The sequence below is a fragment of the Nerophis ophidion genome, linkage group LG21 (genome assembly GCF_033978795.1).
Source record: "Nerophis ophidion isolate RoL-2023_Sa linkage group LG21, RoL_Noph_v1.0, whole genome shotgun sequence".
NCBI classification, from domain to species: Eukaryota; Metazoa; Chordata; class Actinopteri; order Syngnathiformes; family Syngnathidae; genus Nerophis; species Nerophis ophidion.
The window spans coordinates 32793353-32813232 of record NC_084631.1 but is presented as its reverse complement, the minus strand read 5'-3'; the positions used below and the strand labels follow the sequence as shown (position 1 = coordinate 32813232).

The 19880-nt window shown below is 42.9% G+C and overlaps 1 protein-coding gene across 1 annotated transcript in view; it reads left to right on the top strand.

Moving 5' to 3' along the window:
- col9a2 (procollagen, type IX, alpha 2) overlaps positions 1-19880 on the top strand; it is a 317373-nt gene that overhangs the window by 245 nt on the left and 297248 nt on the right. The window lies entirely within an intron of this gene.

Genomic DNA, 19880 nt, shown 5'->3' with positions numbered 1-19880 from the left:
TATGATTGGTTAAGGTGTGCTGGGTATTTATAAGTATGTATATATTAGTGTTGTCTCTATACCAATATTTTGGTACCGGTACCAAAATGTATTTCGATACTTTTCTAAATAAAGAGCACCACAAAAATATGTCATTATCGGCTTTATTTTAACAAAAAAATCTTGGGGTACATTTAAACAAATGTTTATTATTGCAATCAAACAACAATTTTGTCCTTAAATAAAACAGTGAACACAGAGGACAACTTGTCTTTTAGTTGTAAGGAAACAAACAAAGGCTCCTAATCAGTCTGCTGACGTATGCAATAACATATTTTGTCATTTATACACCTATTATTTTGTCAACTTCATGAGGGACAACCTGTAGAAAAAGAATTATTAATGTTCTTGTTCATTTACTTTTAATATCTGCTTATTTTCTCTTTTAACCTGTTGTATCTACACTTCTGTTCAAATGTAATAATCACTTATTCTTCTCTTTTTTGATACTTTACATTGGTTTAAGATGATACCACAAATATAGGTATCGATCTGATACCAAGTAGTTACAGGATCATATATTAGTCATATTCTAAGTCCTCGTGTCCAGGGAAGTACTTCCTGAGTTTATGACAATAATATGAATTAAAAAAAATAAAAATAGATACGCTATTGTACTTGGTATCACTACAGTGGATGTCAGGTGTAGATCCACCCATGGCATTTGTTTCTATTCAGGCATGCTAGCTTCTGTTTGCGGTGACGCCAGCGAATTATTCCATTGTTTTTCAACCACTCGTGTGCCGCGACATATTAGCCACACAGTCGCTGTATCATTTCATTTCTGTGGTGTTGCACTATGGCCACATCGTCCCTGTATCATTTCATCTGTGTGGCGTTGCACTATGGCCACATCGTCCCTGTATCATTTCATTTCTGTGGTGTTGCACTATGGCCACATCGTCCCTGTATCATTTCATCTGTGTGGCGTTGCACTATCGCCCCATCGTCCCTGCATCATTTCACCTGTGTGGTGTTGCACTATGGCCACATCGTCCCTGTATCATTTCACCTGTGTGGTGTTGCACTATGGCCACATCGTCCCTGTATCATTTCTCCTGTGTGGTGTTGCACTATGGCCACATCGTCCCTGTATAATTTCACTTGTGTGGTGTTGCACTATGGCCACATCGTCCCTGTATAATTTCACTTGTGTGGTGTTGCGCTATGGCCACATCGTCCCTGTATCTTTTCACCTGTGTGGTGTTGCCCTATGGCCACATCGTCCCTGTATCATTTCACCTGTGTGGTGTTGCACTATGGCCACATCATCCCTGTATCATTTCAACTGTGCGGTTTTGCACTATGGCCACATCATCCCTGTATCATTTCACCTGTGTGGTGTTACACTATGGCCACATCGTCCCTGTATCATTTCACCTGTGTGGTGTTGCACTATGGCCACATCGTCTCTGTATCATTTCACCTGTGTGGTGTTGCACTATGGCCACATCGTCCCTGTATCATTTCACCTGTGTGGTGTTGCACTATGGCCACATCGTCCCTGTATCATTTCTCCTGTGTGGTGTTGCACTATGGCCACATCGTCCCTGTATAATTTCACTTGTGTGGTGTTGCGCTATGGCCACATCGTCCCTGTATCTTTTCACCTGTGTGGTGTTGCCCTATGGCCACATCGTCCCTGTATCATTTCACCTGTGTGGTGTTGCACTATGGCCACATCATCCCTGTATCATTTCAACTGTGCGGTTTTGCACTATGGCCACATCATCCCTGTATCATTTCACCTGTGTGGTGTTACACTATGGCCACATCGTCCCTGTATCATTTCACCTGTGTGGTGTTGCACTATGGCCACATCGTCTCTGTATCATTTCACCTGTGTGGTGTTGCACTATGGCCACATCGTCCCTGTATCATTTCACCTGTGTGGTGTTGCACTATGGCCACATCGTCCCTGTATCATTTCACCTGTGTGGTGTTGCACTATGGCCACATCGTCCCTGTATCATTTCACCTGTGTGGTGTTGCACTATGGCCACATCGTCCCTGTATCATTTCACCTGTGTGGTGTTGCCCTATGGCCACATCGTCCCTGTATAATTTCACCTGTGTGGTGTTGCACTATGGCCACATCGTCCCTGTATCATTTCACCTGTGTGGTGTTGCGCTATGGCCACATCGTCCCTGTATCATTTCACCTGTGTGGTGTTGCACTATGGCCATATCGTCCCTGTATCATTTCACCTGTGTGGTGTTGCACTATGGCCACATCGTCCCTGTATCATTTTACTGTGTGGTGTTGCACTATGGCCATATCGTCCCTGTATCATTTCACCTGTGTGGTGTTGCACTATGGCCACATCGTCCCTGTATCATTTCACCTGTGTGGTGTTGCGCTATGGCCACATCGTCCCTGTATCATTTCACCTGTGTGGTGTTGCGCTATGGCCACATCGTCCCTGTATCATTTCACCTGCGTGGTGTTGCCCTATGGGCACATCGTCCCTGTATCATTTCACCTGTGTGGTGTTGCACTATGGCCACATCGTCCCTGTATCATTTCACCTGTGTGGTGTTGCACTATGGCCACATCGTCCCTGTATCATTTCACCTGTTTGGTGTTGCACTATGGCCACATCGTCCCTGTATCATTTCACTGTGTGGTGTTGCACTATGGCCATATCGTCCCTGTATCATTTCACCTGTGTGGTGTTACACTATAGCCACATAGTGTAACACCACTATGTTTGTCCCTGTATCATTTCACCTGTGTGGTGTTGCACTATGACCACATCGTCCCTGTATCAATTCACCTGTGTGGTTTTGCACTATGGCCACATCGTCCCTGTATCATTTCACCTGTGTGGTGTTGCACTATGGCCACATCGTCCCTGTATCATTTCACCTGTGTGGTGTTGCCCTATGGCCACATCGTCCCTGTATCATTTCACCTGTGTGGTGTTGCCCTATGGCCACATCGTCCCTGTATCATTTCACCTGTGTGGTGTTGCACTATGGCCACATCGTCCCTGTATCTTTTCACCTGTGTGGTGTTGCCCTATGGCCACATCGTCCCTCTATCATTTCACCTGTGTGGTGTTGCACTATGGCCACATCGTCCCTGTATCTTTTCACCTGTGTGGTGTTGCCCTATGGCCACATCGTCCCTGTATCATTTCACCTGTGTGGTGTTGCACTATGGCCACATCGTCCCTGTATCATTTCACCTGTGTGGTGTTGCACTATGGCCACATCGTCCCTGTATCATTTCACTGTGTGGTGTTGCATTATGGCCACATCGTCCCTGTATCATTTCAACTGTGTGGTGTTGCACTATGGCCACATCGTCCCTGTATCATTTCACCTGTGTGGTGTTGCGCTATGGCCACATCGTCCCCGTATCATTTCATCTACGCTCTCAGTTCCTGACTCATCTTCAACGTCTCTGACTGTCCTGCAACGCTGAGCTGCCAGCTGCTATTTGCTTCAAAAGTCTCTCCAGTCGAGGCTTGCAAAGCACAATTACACGACATTACGCTTGTTGTGTTGCGAGCAGCCGTGTGTTTGTGTGTCCTATGTCAGGTGTCGGTCAGCATCTCTCCGCCCACTTGTCGCCGTGACGACAGCCGGGGATCAATAATGCATCAGCCAGCAGACTGGCTTCGCTATCATTTATTACATCTGCACCTCATTTCCCCGCTCAAGTCTTAGCACAGCGAGGTGGCGAGCAGAGATAAGCAGCACCAAACTGATTTAATACCAGTTTGAATCCAATATTCATCATCTCTGCCACTTCAACTTGAAGTTATCCTGCCACTTTGGACCAACAGCTACTTTCATATCGGTGTTTATCGTGAGTGCGAAACGAAAAAGTTCCGGCCGAAAAACAGTTTCTGAAGCCCCGACACTTGCCAAGAGCGCGAGACTTTTGTTTTGTTTGAAGAAATTCTTTTAGGGATGTTTTATATTTTCTCAGAACTTGCTTTTTTATCCTTTCACCCATCCATTGTGTCAACTGCTCGCCACCCAAGAGAGACGGCGGCGGCGGCGTCTTCAAACAACTTTTATGCCCCTGCTGCCGAATGTTTTTACAGCTGCAGCCAACTCTGAAACTACTTTGTGGATGAAATACTCACACTTCAGTTCTACCTGATTCAAAACGTTAGTTTTGTTTATAAACACCTGTGGGAGCGAGGAGGACAGGGATACATATGGCTCAACTCGTCATGGTTAACCTGACACATGAAACGTGACCGATTGGAGAGTGCATTATCCACTTCAGCCGCCAGACGGCAGTAGAGTGTTGGATATCTTGAAATGGATTTCCGTGAGTGGGAATGTTTTATGTCTATCTGTGTTGGCCCTGTGATGAGGTGGCAACTTGTCCAGGGTGTACGCCGCCTTCCGCCCGAATGCAGCGGAGATAGGCTCCAGCACCCCCCTCCCCGCGACCCCGAAAGGGACAAGCGGTAGAAAATGGATGGATTGGATGGATTCCGTGGCTATTCCAACTTTGACCACAGCATCAGTTGCTATGCAGAGTGGCGCTTTCCATCATTTTCAGCATACTGCAATATTTAGAGATGTCCGATAATATCAGACTGCCGATATTATCGGCCGATAAATGCTTTAACTTCTTAAGGTTCCAGCTATTCGTTAACATGCTTTTTTTAAATTTCTCTTTGCTATTTGGGCTTATAGGACCCAAATTAGGGCGGTACCTCTGGATTGGCAGACCGGGGTGGTGGTCCCTCTCTTTAAGAAGGGGGACCGGAGGGTGTGTTCCAACTATCGTGGGATCACACTCCTCAGCGTTCCCGGTAAGGTTTATTCAGGTGTACTGGAGAGGAGGCTACGCCGGATAGTCGAACCTCGGATTCAGGAGGAACAGTGTGGTTTTCGTCCTGGTCGTGGAACTGTGGACCAGCTCTATACTCTCGGCAGGGTTCTTGAGGGTGCATGGGAGTTTGCCCAACCAGTCTACATGTGCTTTGTGGACTTGCAGAAGTCCTGTGGGGAGTGCTCAGAGAGTATGGGGTACCGGACTGTCTTACTGTGGCGGTCCGGTCCCTGTATGATCAGTGTCAGAGCTTGGTCCGCATTGCTGGCAGTAAGTCGGACCTGTTTCCAGTGGGGGTTGGACTCCGCCAAGGCTGTCCTTTGTCACCCATTCTGTTCATAACTTTTATGGACAGAATTACGAGGCGCAGTCAAGGCGTTGAGAGGATCCGGTTTGGTGGCTGCAGGATTAGGTCTCTGCTTTTTGCAGATGATGTGGTCCTGATGGCTTCATCTGGCCAGGATCCTCAGCTCTCACTGGATCGGTTCGCAGCCGAGTGTGAAGCGACTGGTATGAGAATCAGCACCTCCAAGTCCGAGTCCATGGTTCTCGCCCAGAACAGGGTGGAGTGCCATCTCCGGGTTGGGGAGGAGACCCTGCCCCAAGTGGAGGAGTTCAAGTACCTTTAGAGTCTTGTTCACGAGTGAGGGAAGAGTGGATGGTGAGATCGACAGGAGGATCGGTGCGGCGTCTTCAGTAATGCGGATGCTGTATCGACCCGTTGTGGTACAGAAGGATCTGAGCCGGAAGGCAAAGCTCTCAATTTACCGGTCGATTTACGTTCCCATCCTCACCTATGGTCATGAGCTTTGGGTTGTGACCGAAAGGATAAGATCACGGGTACAAGCGGCCGAAATCAGTTTCCTCCGCCGGGTGGCGGGGCTCTCCCTTAGAGATAGGGTGAGAAGCTCTGCCATCCGGGAGGAGCTCAAAGTAAAGCCGCTGCTCCTCCACATCGAGAGGAGCCAGATGACGTGGTTCGGGCATCTGGTCGGGATGCCACCCGAACGCCTCCCTAAGGAGGTGTTCAGGGCACGTCCGACCAGTAGGAGGAAGACTAAAGTCAAAACTAAGTCACGACGACCCATGGTGGAGTTTAATTTTTTTACGTTTTCTGCTGGTGATGTGCCTTTTGGAATATATTAATGGGAAAAAAATGTGCCTTGCTTAAAAGAAAGGTTGAAAAACACTGATGTAGACCAAAAGGAAGTGTTTTACATTTAGAAAAAAATAAAATAATAATATGTCTCCTTTAAGGTTTAGTGGCCACATGTGGGGCCACTAAAATGGTGTACACTACTGAATTGGGGCCACTTATGTGGACACTTATACCATCTGGTGGTGTCAGAAGAGTTTAACATACAATGGAATTTGTTTTTTGTATTTTTTTAGTTTTTATTATTATTGATAGATAGATAGATAGTACTTTATTGATTCCTTCAGGAGAGTTCCTTCAGGAAAATTTAAATTCCAGCAGCAGTGTACAGAGTTGAGATCAATTTAAAAAGTAAAAAGTAAATAATGGGGGTATAAATGGACACAAAATTGAAAAATATTACAATAACAATAAAAATAAAAAGCAACAATATATTGTTATGCAAACATACCATTAGTTTTACTTCAAATACTGGTCACAGCTGTCCAATGATGTGTTGTATCAATAAATATGAGAATTCTTGCATTCCATTCAAGGGTCAGAAACTCAAATCTTGAGGTGCCAATTTTAAGTTCAATTTAATGATACATTTGTTTAAGAACCACAATTATTAGATGGTGATGGTGCAATATTGGGAGAAACAGTATCTTGGGTGTTTTAAAAACCAACAATGTTCACTAAATTGAACACAAAACTGTCTCACAAAACCCGTAAAAACATCCGCACCTTGGATTTTGTTAACTGTTCCTACCCCCAATGTATACATGTAATATATCTGTATTGGCCCTGTGATGAGGTGACGACTTGTCGAGGGTGTACCCCGCCTTCCGCCCGAATGCAGCTGAGATAGGCTCCAGCACCCCCCGCCACCCCAAAAGGGAAAAGCGGCAAAAAATGGATGAATGAATGGAATGGAAGGTAAAAATAAGAATTAGCATGTCACCAAACACGAAGTACACGTTTGTGTACTCATGGACTAAGTTCATCATATCAAAAGATGATTCTTAGTTTTTTATTCTGATTAGGGTCCATCCTTCCATCCATCTTCTTCCGCTTATCCGAGGTCGGGTCACGGGAGCAGCAGCCTAAGCAGGGAAGCCCATACTTCCCTCTCCCCAGTCACTTGGTCCAACTCCTCCCAGCTCCTTCCTAGGGTCCAATAAGCCCAAATAACAAAGAGAAATGAAAAAGCATGTAGACAAACAGCTCGAGCCTTAAACGGTTATATATGAAAAAGATTGTATTGCATAACGCTATATAATCCTGCACGCCCTATGGTCCGGAAAATACGGATAGTTAAAAAATTGCAACTTTTGCCCCAACTTTGTCATAAGTGTCATGTCTTGATGATCATGTTTTGTTTAGTTTTAGTTTACTTCAAGACTCCATTAGTTCCTGTTTTTTCACTCCAATGTTTTGTGTCCACGCCAACCCATTAGTTTTCACCTTTCCCCAAGTCACGCACCTGTTTTCACTAATCATGTAACTATTATTTAAACCGAAAGTTGCCAGGAAGTCAGCCTGGCGACTTTACCTCTGTTACTCATGCCGGTCCATAGTTATGCTTCTTGCCAACCCACATAAGTTTTTGTTTTTTCATGTCACAGATATCGAGTTTTGTTTCATGTTCATAGTTCCTACCTTAGTGCAAGTTTTGTTTTTGTACCTCCTTGTGAGTGCCTTTTGTTTGTTACTGTTTTGAGTTAAGATTAAATAATGTCCTTACCTTCACGCCTTGCCCGCTCCAACTTACCTTTGCCTTCTGGAAAAACAAACCCCAAAGTCCACGCCTTGACAAAATGTGTCAAGGCGTGGACTTAGGTATGGTTTGTTTTCCCGTGGTGCAAAGCGATTGGAACGAACATGGCGTGAAGGTAATGAAATGTTTAATATTAACTCAAAAATATTAGAAAAACAAAGGGTATAAACAAAAGGCGCTCTCAGTGGAGGTTCAAAACTTGGCTATGAAAACTAAAACTCGCACAATGGGAGAACTATGAACATAAAACAAAACTTACAAACTATGGCATGAAAAACTTACTTGGACCGAGAAAGAGCATAGATCATCGGCATGGATAACATGGGTGTGTAGGAGGTGAAGAGGGTGATGTCGCCATGCTGACTGCCTTAAATAATTGACAGGTGCGTGAGTCCAAACAAATCAGGTCCGTGATTTGTGAACACATAACAGGCATGGAAACAAAAACAAACCAGGGTGCGCAAAAACAGGAACCAAAGGAGTCAAAAAAAAAAACAGAACATAACTAAACAGAAGATGATCACAAACACTTCCGCAAACCCAGGCCTTTTTAGGGCCAAGAACTTGTTTTCAAACTGCACCGTCAATCTTCCACGTCTGGCCCGGTGTACCTCTCGTACTCGTTCCATCACTTGCTCCCGCGAAGTTCACCTCGTTCAATCGCCGCCATCGCGGGGTCGCTTGGTGAGGCCACGTTAACGTATCGAAAGGTGCCGCGGCGGCACAAAACGCCTCCTTGTTCCGGCGGCGGTCCTTTTTGCGAATGAGCGGGGATGACGTGCTCAATGAAGGACATTCGGGAGTGATTGAAAGCGAGGGTCACCCACGCGGGCGATTTCTGCCTCCTCCCGTCCGAACGCGGCTTGATTAAAAGCCAGCAGACAAGCAGGAAGTAAACATGCGTCATGTCTGGGGCGCTCGACGTGAAGCCTACTGTAATTAGTTGGCAGGTTTGACCGTTGCTACGGGCGATGATGCTGCAAAGGAGTACTGACACCGGGGAGGTGGCAGCTGTGGTAAATGAGAAGATAAACTAATTTATTTTGGGGTATGTTTAAAATCAAGTTACTGTAGTTTTATTACAAATGGTAAATATTAGTCATGTGCGAAACTGCTGATTTTCTTTCCGATCCATTACCTGGTAGCGGCGATACTGTTACATGTACAGGAGGAAGGAGACGGCACAGACAGGACGGATGTCGTATTAACTCCATACATCCATTTTCTTCCGCTTAGCCGAGGTCGGGTCGCGGGGGCAGCAGCCTAAGCAGGGAAGGCTAGACTTCCCTCTCCCCGGCCACTTCGTCCGGCTCCTTCCGGGGGATCCCGAGGCCTTCCCAGGTCAATTTCTACAACTGTTATTATTTTGTGATAGTGATTAGAGCACATACTTGTTGGTCACAAAAAAAAACATTCATGACGTTTGGTTCTTTTAGGAATGTATTATGGGTCTACTGTAAATATGAGCAAATCTACTGGGTCAAAAGTATACATACAGCACTATACGTTATCAATTTTGGTGATGTAGAAACGTTAGAATCAAATTAACTTCATGTGAGTGATTATGATTGACGACACCTGTTGACCATTTAAATAGGGCTCATGTGATGCAGTCATTCGACTCGGTTAAAAACGCGTCAATGAGAAAGTCAAAGGAACTCGGCACAGATCTGAATAAACAAATCAATGACTTGAACAAGTCAGGAAAGTCACGTGAAGCCATTTCAAAGCAGCTTAAGATCCCAAGAGCAACTGTGCAGGCAATTGTTTGTAAGTATAAAGTGCATGGCACAGTTTTGTCACTGCCAGGATCAGGAAGAAAACGCAAGCTGTCACCCGCAGCTGAGAAAAAATTGGTCAGGATGATCCACCGAGAATCTCCAAAAAGCAGGTCTGCAATGAATTAAGAGCTGCTGGAACACAGGTGTCAGTGTTCGCGATCAATTTTGTTTTGCATCGCCATGGACTGGGAGGCTACCATGCAAGACGAAAGCCCTTGCTCCTGAAGCAACACCATAAGGCTCGTCTAAAGTTTGCTGCTGACCACATGAACAAAGATAAGACCTTTTAGAGCAGGGGTGTCATACTCAAATACAGAGTGGGCCAAAATTTAAAAACTGAACAAATCCGCGGGCCAAAATTGAACAAATTAACCTTTTAATAGGACCTAAACAAGTTTTGCAATGATTATTAAACAAGCACGGCTTATGTTACTTTATAGTGACATGCAAAATAGAGTTTCAAATAATAATAATAATAATTAAAAATATATCAATGGCATATCAAATAAAATTTGAATAAAAATATAATGCCTCTTTTCTATTTGCAGCCCTCTGAGGTAAGTATCAAAATAAACTTTTTCCAAAGGCTAATAATACATTTGAAAATAAAATAACAATAATGAATGAATCAAACATTCAAGTAGCCAGAGAAAGTGCAAGAATAAAAACGTTAATTATTGCTCAGTTTGCTAAACTAATTTGCTTTAACACCGAATATAAAACAAGCAACGCTTATATAACTTAACAGTGCAAAATCAACTTTCAAAAAACAAACGAAAGAATATCAATGGCATAATAAATAAAATCAAAATTAAAAAATGGTGGGGTGCATAGTGTAGCGTCCCGGAAGAGTTAGTGCTGCAAGGGGTTCTGGGTATTTGTTCTGTTGTGTTTATGTTGCGAATGTTCTCCCGAAATGTGTTAGTCATTCTTGTTTGGTGTGGGTTCACAGTGTGGCGCATATTTGTAACAGTGTTAAAGTTGTTTACATGGCCACCTTCAGTATGGGTGTTGACCAAGTATGCCTTGCATTCATTTCTGTGCGTAAAAGCCGCATATATTATGTGACTGGACTGGCACGCTGTTTGTAGGGAGGAAAGGAGGACATGACGACAGGTTGTAGAGTACGATAAAGGCAGGGGCCTCAATATTGTTGTCCGGGTGGAGATTGGGAGAAATTCGGGAGAATGGTTGCCCCCGGGAGATTTTCGAGAGGGGCACTGAAATTCGTGAGTCTTTTGGGAAAATCGGGAGGGTTGGCAAGTATGAGTATTAGCGGTGAATGCGGTGTTATAATATCGGCGGGCCAGCTCTAATGTTAATTTGATATTGCCTTAAGGACCAAATCAAATTTGGCCCGCGGGCCAGAGTTTGACACCCATGTTCTGGAGGAAAGTTTTGTGGTCAGATGAAACAAAAATTGAGCTGTTTGGCCACTATACCATGGAACACCATCCCTACGGTCAAGCATGGTGGTGGTAGTATTATGCTCTGGGCCTGTTTTGCTGCCAAAGGAACTGGTGCTTTACAGAGGGTAAATGGGACAATGAAAAATGAGGATTACCTCCTAATTTTTCAGGACAACCTAAAATCATCAGTCCGGAGGTTGGGTCTTGGGCGCAGTTGGGTGTTCCAACAGGACAATGACCCCAAACACATATTAAAAGTGGTAAAGGAATGGCTAAATCAGGCTAGAATGAAGGTTTTAGAATGGCTTCCTCAAAGTCTTGACTTAAACGTGCGGACAATGCTAAAGAAACAAGTCCATTTCGGAAAACCAACACATTTAGCTGAACTGCACCAATTTTGTCAAGAGGAGTGGTCAGAAATTCAAGCAGAAGCTTGTGGATGGCTACCAAAAGCGCCTTATTGCTGTGAAACTTGCCAAGGGACATGTAAGCAAATATTGACACTTTTGACTCAGGAGATTTGCTCACATTTTCAGTAGACCCATAATAAATACATAAAAGAACCAAACTTCATGCATTTTTTTTTTTTGTAAATCACCAGTTCCTTTGGCAGCAAAACAGACCCGGAGCATAATACTACCACCACCATGCTTGACGGTAGGTTTGGTGTTCCTGGGATTGAAGGCCTCACCTTTTCTCCTCCAAACATATTGTTAGGTATTGTGCTCCATTTTTGTTTCATCTGACATCACATGGACAAAGATAAGACCTTCTGGAGGAAAGTTCTGTGGATTTGCTCACATTTTGAGTAGAGCCATACTAAATTCATAAAAGAAACAAACTTCATGATAGTTTTTTTTTTTTGTGACCAAAAAGTATGTACTCCAATCACTCGATCAGAAAAAACAAGAGTTGTAGAAATGATTGGAAACTCAAGGCAGCCATGACATTATGTTCTTTATATAAGGTCATGGCTGTAAGTAAAATTTGATTAATAGATAGATTCTATAGTTCAGTGAATGCAACTTATATACCGCCAAAAATGAAACATTGTGCAAAAGTTCATTCATGTCAGCGGTACAACCTCTAGTGTGAAACGAGTGTGGGATCGAAACTAATTACATACAAAGTAGGGTTGTCCTGATACCAATATTTTGGTACTGGTACCGTTACCTATATATATATTTTGATATTTTTCTAAATAAAGGAGGTAAAAACATGGTAATATTGGCTTCATTTTAGTAGTAAGTAAACAAACAACAACTCCTAATTAGTCGTATGCAGTAACATACTGTGTCATTTATCTACCTATTATTTGTCAACATTATTAAGGACAAGCTGTAAAAAAAGGATTATGTATCTACTTGTTCATTTACTGTTAATATCTGCTTATTTTCTATTTTAACATGTTCCATCTACACTTCTGTTAAAATGTAATAATCACTTATTCTTCTCTTCTTTGATACTTTACATTAGTTTTGGATGATACCTTAAATGTAGGTGTCGATCCGATACCAAGTAGTTACAGGATCATACATTGGTCATATTCAAAGTCATGACGATTTAAAAAAAAAAGGAAACAAGATTTTATGATGATTAAAAATACCGACTTAATCATAGTTTCAATTAGATACGCTCTTGTATTTGGTATCATTACAGTGGATGTCAGATGAAGATCCACCCATGGCATTTGTTTACATTCCACCTTTGGTTAGCTATGACGCTGGTGAGCTATTGTATCCTACGGTGTGTAGTAAAGCATGTCTAGCTATTCCTCGTCCTGCAGTGATAATGGTCCTTGTAAGAAACTTACTTTATTTGTCGCCAGGGAGGCGAGGATTAGTGATTTAGAAGTAGCTAAAAACACTGCAGACTGCGGATGGACATTAGCCACTAGCTAGCTAGTCATGTTTTAAAGCACCTTGCGGAGGGGGGCGTGGCCTGTGGTTCTGTTATGGAACAGGGTGTTGCCACAACCGGCCTGAAAGACAGCGACAGGTGCGCATATGGCCCAGTTGGGCCTTGTTATCTAATCACCTGTCGCCTGTATTAGCAGCAGCTGTGATGAGACGGGTAGTTGGAGTTGGAGGTGCTGCTAGGCAGAAGCAGAAAAGACTTGTTACTGGGAAGCAAAAGGCTCGCACCTCGTGAGAACGAAATAAAACCGTGTTATTCCCTGAATTCCTGGCAGTGTGTGGTGGTCTGAAGAACCCACCAGAGGGCAACCTCTACACACCTCTTCCTGAGAAAGTTTCAGTGTTATAACTTTGCCTATATCTTTACTTTTTAAGCCAAAATGCGTCCGTTCTCCCTTTTCTGTCTACACACTGTGTCTGCTTGTAAGTACTCTGTGATTGTGCGCTGCCGAACATGCTCCTCTGCCCGTAAAACCAGCGATGACGTGACGATTCGTCGTCATTCCCGTCAAAAAATAAATATGGAAAACCGGTACTTGTCAAACAGTACAGTACAGTAATACAAAGTGACATTTAATTTCCATATTTTTGACGATCCTGGCTTACGGTTTTTGGAAACCCCGCATTTCCTCAGAATTCCAATTTCATCAATTATAATCGTCCAAACGACATCAAAAGAAGTCTGTGGCATTGCATGTGTCATATATCAGTGTCACCCTGTCAATTGCCGAGCGGTTGTGAAAACATGGACACGGTCTTTGCAGCAGAAGGCCTTCTTGTGTCGGACGGCTGCCGCGCATGTGTCGCCATAAACGTCTCCCACCTCCAACATCAACAACACCCGCTGCCCGTCTCCCTCCCGCCACATGCATCAACCCTTCGCTCCAAAACCCTGACCTCTAAACGCTCTCGGCCGCACATCCGTGACCACGTCGGTTCAAAAGGAAAAAGCTGTCAGACCATCGAGGTAGAAAAAAGCAGTGGTTGACCAAACTCACATTTCTATCCGTCGTGGGTATGGTAGTTATTGATGTTGTCGACTAATCTATGGTGGGAGAAGCGTTTCTTGCTCCAAAATGGAGGCATCGGAGAAGGCAGCCAAGTTGCACTCATAACTGGTCAGGCAACATATTGATGCTGAGTTAAGTGTAATTGAACCAGACTGACTCTGCATCGGCTTGTTTGACTCAATGCGTGTATATATTTATATATATATATATACATATATATATATGCATCTTGGGATCTAACTCAGTATTCTTCTTCCTCCAAACACAACGAGTTGAGTTTATACCAAAATGGATACATGGATGATACAGCAGAGGATTGGGAGAATGTCATGTGGTCAGATGAAACCAAAATAGAACTTTTTGGTATAAACTCAACTGGTCGTGTTTGGAGGAAGAAGAATACTGAGTTGCATCCCAAGAAGATCACACCTACTGTAAAGTATGGGGGTGGAAACATCATGCTTTGGGGCTGTTTTTCTGCTAAGGGGACAAGACGATTGATCCATGTTAAGGATAGAATGAATGGGGCCATGTATCGTGAGTTTTTGAGCCAAAACCTCCTTCCATCAGTGAGAGCTTTGAATGGTTGACCAAATACTTATTTTCCACCATAATTTACAAAATAATTCTTTAAAATTCCTACAATGTGAATTCCTGGATTTTTTTTCACATTCTGTCTCTCACAGTTGAAGTGTACCTATGATGAAAATTACAGACCTCTGACATCATTTTAAGTGGGAGAACTTTCACAATCGGTGGCTGACTAAATACTTTTTTGCCCCACTGCATGTGTGTGTGTGTATATATATATATATATATATATATATATATACACATATACACATATACACATATATATATATATATATATATATATATATACACATACACACACACACGCACACAGTATTTTCTTAAATTGCCGCCGGGCATGTAACATGCGCTTGCCTTGATTTACCGTCGGGTCAAACTCGCTCCCCAAATTTTTTACCGCCGGGTCAAATTCGTGGCGTCACCAGAGACACTTCCCCTGCCGTCAAAACGGCGTAGGAGTGTTTATTTTGCTTTTATTGTGTGTAAACCAGGGGTCTTGTTCCACAGCCATACAGATCACACTAATGGTTGTGATATAAAACAACTTTAACACTCTTACCAATATGCGCCACACTCTGTGAACCCACACCAAACACATTTCTGGAGAACATCGGCTCTGTAACACGTTATAAATGCAACATAACACTTACCCAGAATGCCATGCATCTATGACTCTTGGCTATATTTGTGTGCCGGTTGAGGTGGGCGGGTTGGGGGCGCGTGTATAATATAGCCAAGAGTCATGGATGCATGGCATTCTGGGTAATTTGTATGTTGAATTTATGATGTGTTACAGAGCCGATGTTCTCCAGAAATTTGTTTGGTGTGGGTTCACAGAGTGTGGCGCATATTAGTAAGAGTGTTAAAGTTTTTTATATCACAACCATCAGTGTAAAAGGTATGGCTGTTGACCAAGTATACATTGCAATTTCGTATGAGAAGCAGCAAAATGCATGTGTCTGGCCGGCACGCAGATAGCATGGTGTAAAGGTGGGAGCGATGACATGTCGTAGAGCTGTGGTCCCCAACCACCGGGCCGCGGCCGCAGAATAATTTTTTTATATATATGTATTTTTTTTTATCACACTCATTTTTTTACTGCATGCCATTGGTAAGCGCGGGGGTGAGAAGAGGTTTTAAAATGATTAGCGCCTGCTTACTTTTACCGCATGCCTTGATTAAGCGCAGGAGTGAGAAGAGGTTTTAAATTATTATTGTCCTGGCGGCTATTCAAGGAAATACGGTATATATATATATATATACATATATATATATATATATATATATAGTACTGTAACTTGCCTTACTAAATGTATTTTTCTTTCTATTTTGGGAGAAAAATAATATATAAAAATAATAATATATAAAAAATAAATATATTTTTTCCATTTAATCGCAAATGCTGTGAACTAATTATGCAAAAACATATTATCAATCATTGAAAGCTTTTTTTAAATAGAAATACATACTAATAATACTTTCAAAGCAAGTTATCCATCAAATTGTGGAATGTAAAAATAGAACTAGATTTCATGTTGAAACCCATCAGGTCCACCCTGAGATCAGAAGGTCGTGAGTTCAAACCCCGGCCGAGTCATACCAAAGACTATAAAAATGGGACCTGTTACCTCCCTGCTTGGCACTCAGCATCAAGGGTTGGAATTGGGGGTTAAATAACCAAAAATTATTCCCGGGCGTGGTCCTTGCTGCTGCCCACTGCTCCCCTCACCTCCCAGGGTTGTGAACAAGGGGATGGGTCAAATGCAGAGGACACATTTCACCACACTTAGTCTATGTGCGACTATCTTTGGTACTTTAACTTTAACATTCCTGGTTAATCATTTTGCAATGCAGTCTGCTGAAAATGATGGAAAGTGCCACTCTGCTTAGCAACCCGACGCAGTGCTCAAAGTTGGAGTTGCCACTCTACTGCCATCTGGTGGCTGAATTTGATAGCGCAAGCCCCCCCGGCGTATGAATCCTCGTCCCACTGTAAGTGTGCTGTGTTGAAAACAAATGGAAATGATAAAATTCATATTAGGTTTCGATGTAATCAATAGCTGCTTAATGGCTGTGCAAGTTTGAAACACCTCCAGACGGGAGGGGGGCACATTTTTTCGCACTTAACATTGACACGTTGTTCACGGCCCATCGCCGACATCTCCATTGGCTGATAGGAGCACTTTGTCTACATTTGTCAGCGTGGCAACCAAGGTTGGCACCCGAGGATGGATCACTGAGCAGTGCCCCCCCCTCACCCAAATCAAGTTCCACCTAAAAATATACACAAGTTGTGTATTTATCTGATATTTCGCATAAGAAACAATATCGTATGACCTGCTATTCCGTCAAACCTTGCCCCCCCCTGCTGTGACTTTCTACTTTAGCAAACGATGGATGCCAACTTGGCTTCTCAAACGCTCATCCCTGCCTGTAATTAGACGGCTCTGGAGGAAGCGGCGTGTTATTAGTTCACGTGTCGTCCCCTCGGCAATAGTTGGTGTAGACAGAAATGTTGTAGAGTCATAAATGTTTATGGCCTCTCAAGCACAAGGAGTGGATTAGTGGACGGAGGTGAGGGGGAGGTTGATGATTGGGGCTGGGAAGGAGCCCAAAGCAGGGGGTGCAGAGTAAATAAAGTCAAAGTGATAATTAAAGATTGGTGGAATATTGCAGTAAGTTTCAACACATCTCTCTTGGGGAATGTTTTTTTTAATGTGTGTACTAGGGTTGTACGGTATATCGGTGTTAGTATAGTACCGTCGTCGTGCGGGTTGCATGGACCATTCAGGAAGGACATGTTGCTCGAGCAGGTTTGACTCTTGTTTATTCTTTCAATAAATCAAGTCTTTTGCCGGGTTGCTTTTCAGCTCCTCCTCTGCTGCTCGCTCTTCAGTCGCTTTCGTCGTCGCCGTCTTCTCCCTGTCGCTCTTGCGCTGCCTGTGCCGCGGACTCTCCAACTCCTTCTTACTCTCCTCTCCTCCTTCGCCTCTTTTATACATTGTCAGGAAAAAAGGTTAATAAGTTCCCGGTGTGTGAGCCATGCACCTGAATTTGATTGCAGCAGCGTCGCTCTCCGTTCCGCTACATTCTCCGCCTCCTTGCCGCCATCTTGAGCAGGGCTACAGCGTGTCCTGCCCCGCCGTCGGCTCCGCCTCGCCACACGCAATACTAATGAATCATATTCAATAGTATACCGCCTCTAAAAAATATCAATCAATCAATCAATGTTCATTTATATAGCCCTAAATCACTAGTGTCTCGAAGGGCTGCACAAACCACAACACAAACCACTAGGACATCCTCGGTAGGCCCACATAAGGGCAAGGAAAACTCACACCCATTGGGACGTCGGTGACAATGAGGACTATGAGAAACTTGGAGAGGACCACAAATACCAGTCCCCCATCCTCTCCGCCCCACTGTCGTCAATACATGGCTTGTATTACCAGCAGAGGAGCATGTTCGGCAGCGCACAATCACAGAGTACTTACAAGCAGACACAGTGTGTAGACAGAAAAGGGAGAACGGACGCATTTTGGCCTAAAAAGTAAAGATAAAGGTGAAGTTATAACACTGAAAGTGTTTTAAGACATGGCTAGCTAGTTAGCGGCTAATGTCCAGCCGCAGTCTGCAGTGTTTTAGCTACTTCTAAACCTCTAATCCTCGCCTCCATGGCGACAAATAAAGTGAGTTTCTTACCGCTACCATTATCACTGCAGGACGAGGAATAGCTAAACATGCTTCACTACAATAACTCACTGTCGTCACAATGTAAACAAACACCATGGGCGGATCTACACCTGGTATCCACTTTAATGATATCAAGTATTAGCATCACAAAATCTTCTTTCATAAAAAAAAAAAAAAAAAAATCATATTATGTTTATAAACGCAGGAAATACAGTATGTCCCTGGACACATGAGGACTTTGAATATGACCAATGTATGATCCTTTTTTAACTTTTTGAAACCGATACCGATCATTTTTGACATTACATTTTAAAGCGTTTATCGGCCGATAATATCGGGTCACATTTATTTATGCATCTGGTTTGTGGCAGGAATGTCTCATCGACACAAAAGTAATAAAAAGCGATACACAATGCAAATTCAATACAAGTACGAAATTAAGCATATTTATATTAAAATCTCAAAAATATATTTACAAATACACTTTTATTTATACATGAGGGTTTGAGGTGGGCGGTTAGCGGGGGGGTTTATATTGTAGCGTCCCAGAAGAGTTAGTGCTGCAAGGGATTCTGGGTATTTATTCTGTTGTGTTTATGTTGTGTTTATGTTGTGTTACGGTGCGGATGTTCTCCCGAAATGTGTTTGTCATTCTTGTTTGGTTTTTAAAAAGTCATAAATTTTACTTTTTGAAACCGATACCGATAATTTCCGTCATTACATTTTAAAGCATTTTTCGGCCGATAACATCGGGTCACATTTATTTGTGCATCTGGTTTGTGGCAGGAATGTCTCATCGACACAAAAGTAAAAAAAAAGCGATACACATATGCAAATTCAATACAAATACAAAATCAAGCATATTTACATTAAAATCTCAAAAATATATTTACAAATACACGTTTATTTATACATGAGGGTTTGAGGTGGGGGGTTTATATTGTAGCGTCCCGGAAGAGTTAGTGCTGCAAGGGTGTCTGGGTATTTATTCTGTCGTGTTTATCTTGTGTTACGGTGCGGATGTTCTCCCGAAATGTGTTTGACCTTCTTGTTTGGTGTGGGTTCACAGTGTAGCGCATATTTGTAACAGTGTTAAAGTTGTTTGTACGGCCACCCCTCAGTGTGACCTGCATGGCTGTTGACTAAGTTTTCCTAAATTGACAACCGATTCACCATACCACTCTCTCTGTCACCTTCACAACTGGTTTTGTTTTCCACCCCTTCTTAGCCCTGGACGTACATTGAGAATGCACGCAACCCTGACTCAAAATGGGTATTTGTTCTGTTGTGTTTATGTTGTGTTACGGTGCGGATGTTCTCCCGAAATGTGTTTGTCATTCTTGTTTGGTTTTTTAAAAGTAATCTTTTTAACTTTTTGAAACCGAAACCGATAATTTCTGACATTACATTTTAAAGCATTTATCGGCCGATAATATCGGGTCACATGTATTTTTGTATCTGGTTTGTGGTAGCAATTTCTCATCGACACAAAAGTAATAAAAAGTGATCCACATATGCAAATTTAATACAAATACAAAATCAAGCATATTTATATTAAAATCTCAAAAATATATTTACAAATACATGTTTATTTATACATGAGGGTTTGAAGTGGGGGGTTAGCGGAGAGTTGATATTGTAGCGTCCAGGAAGAGTTAGTGCTGCAAGGGGTTCTGGGTATTAATTCTGTCATGTTTATCTTGTGTTACGGTGCGGATG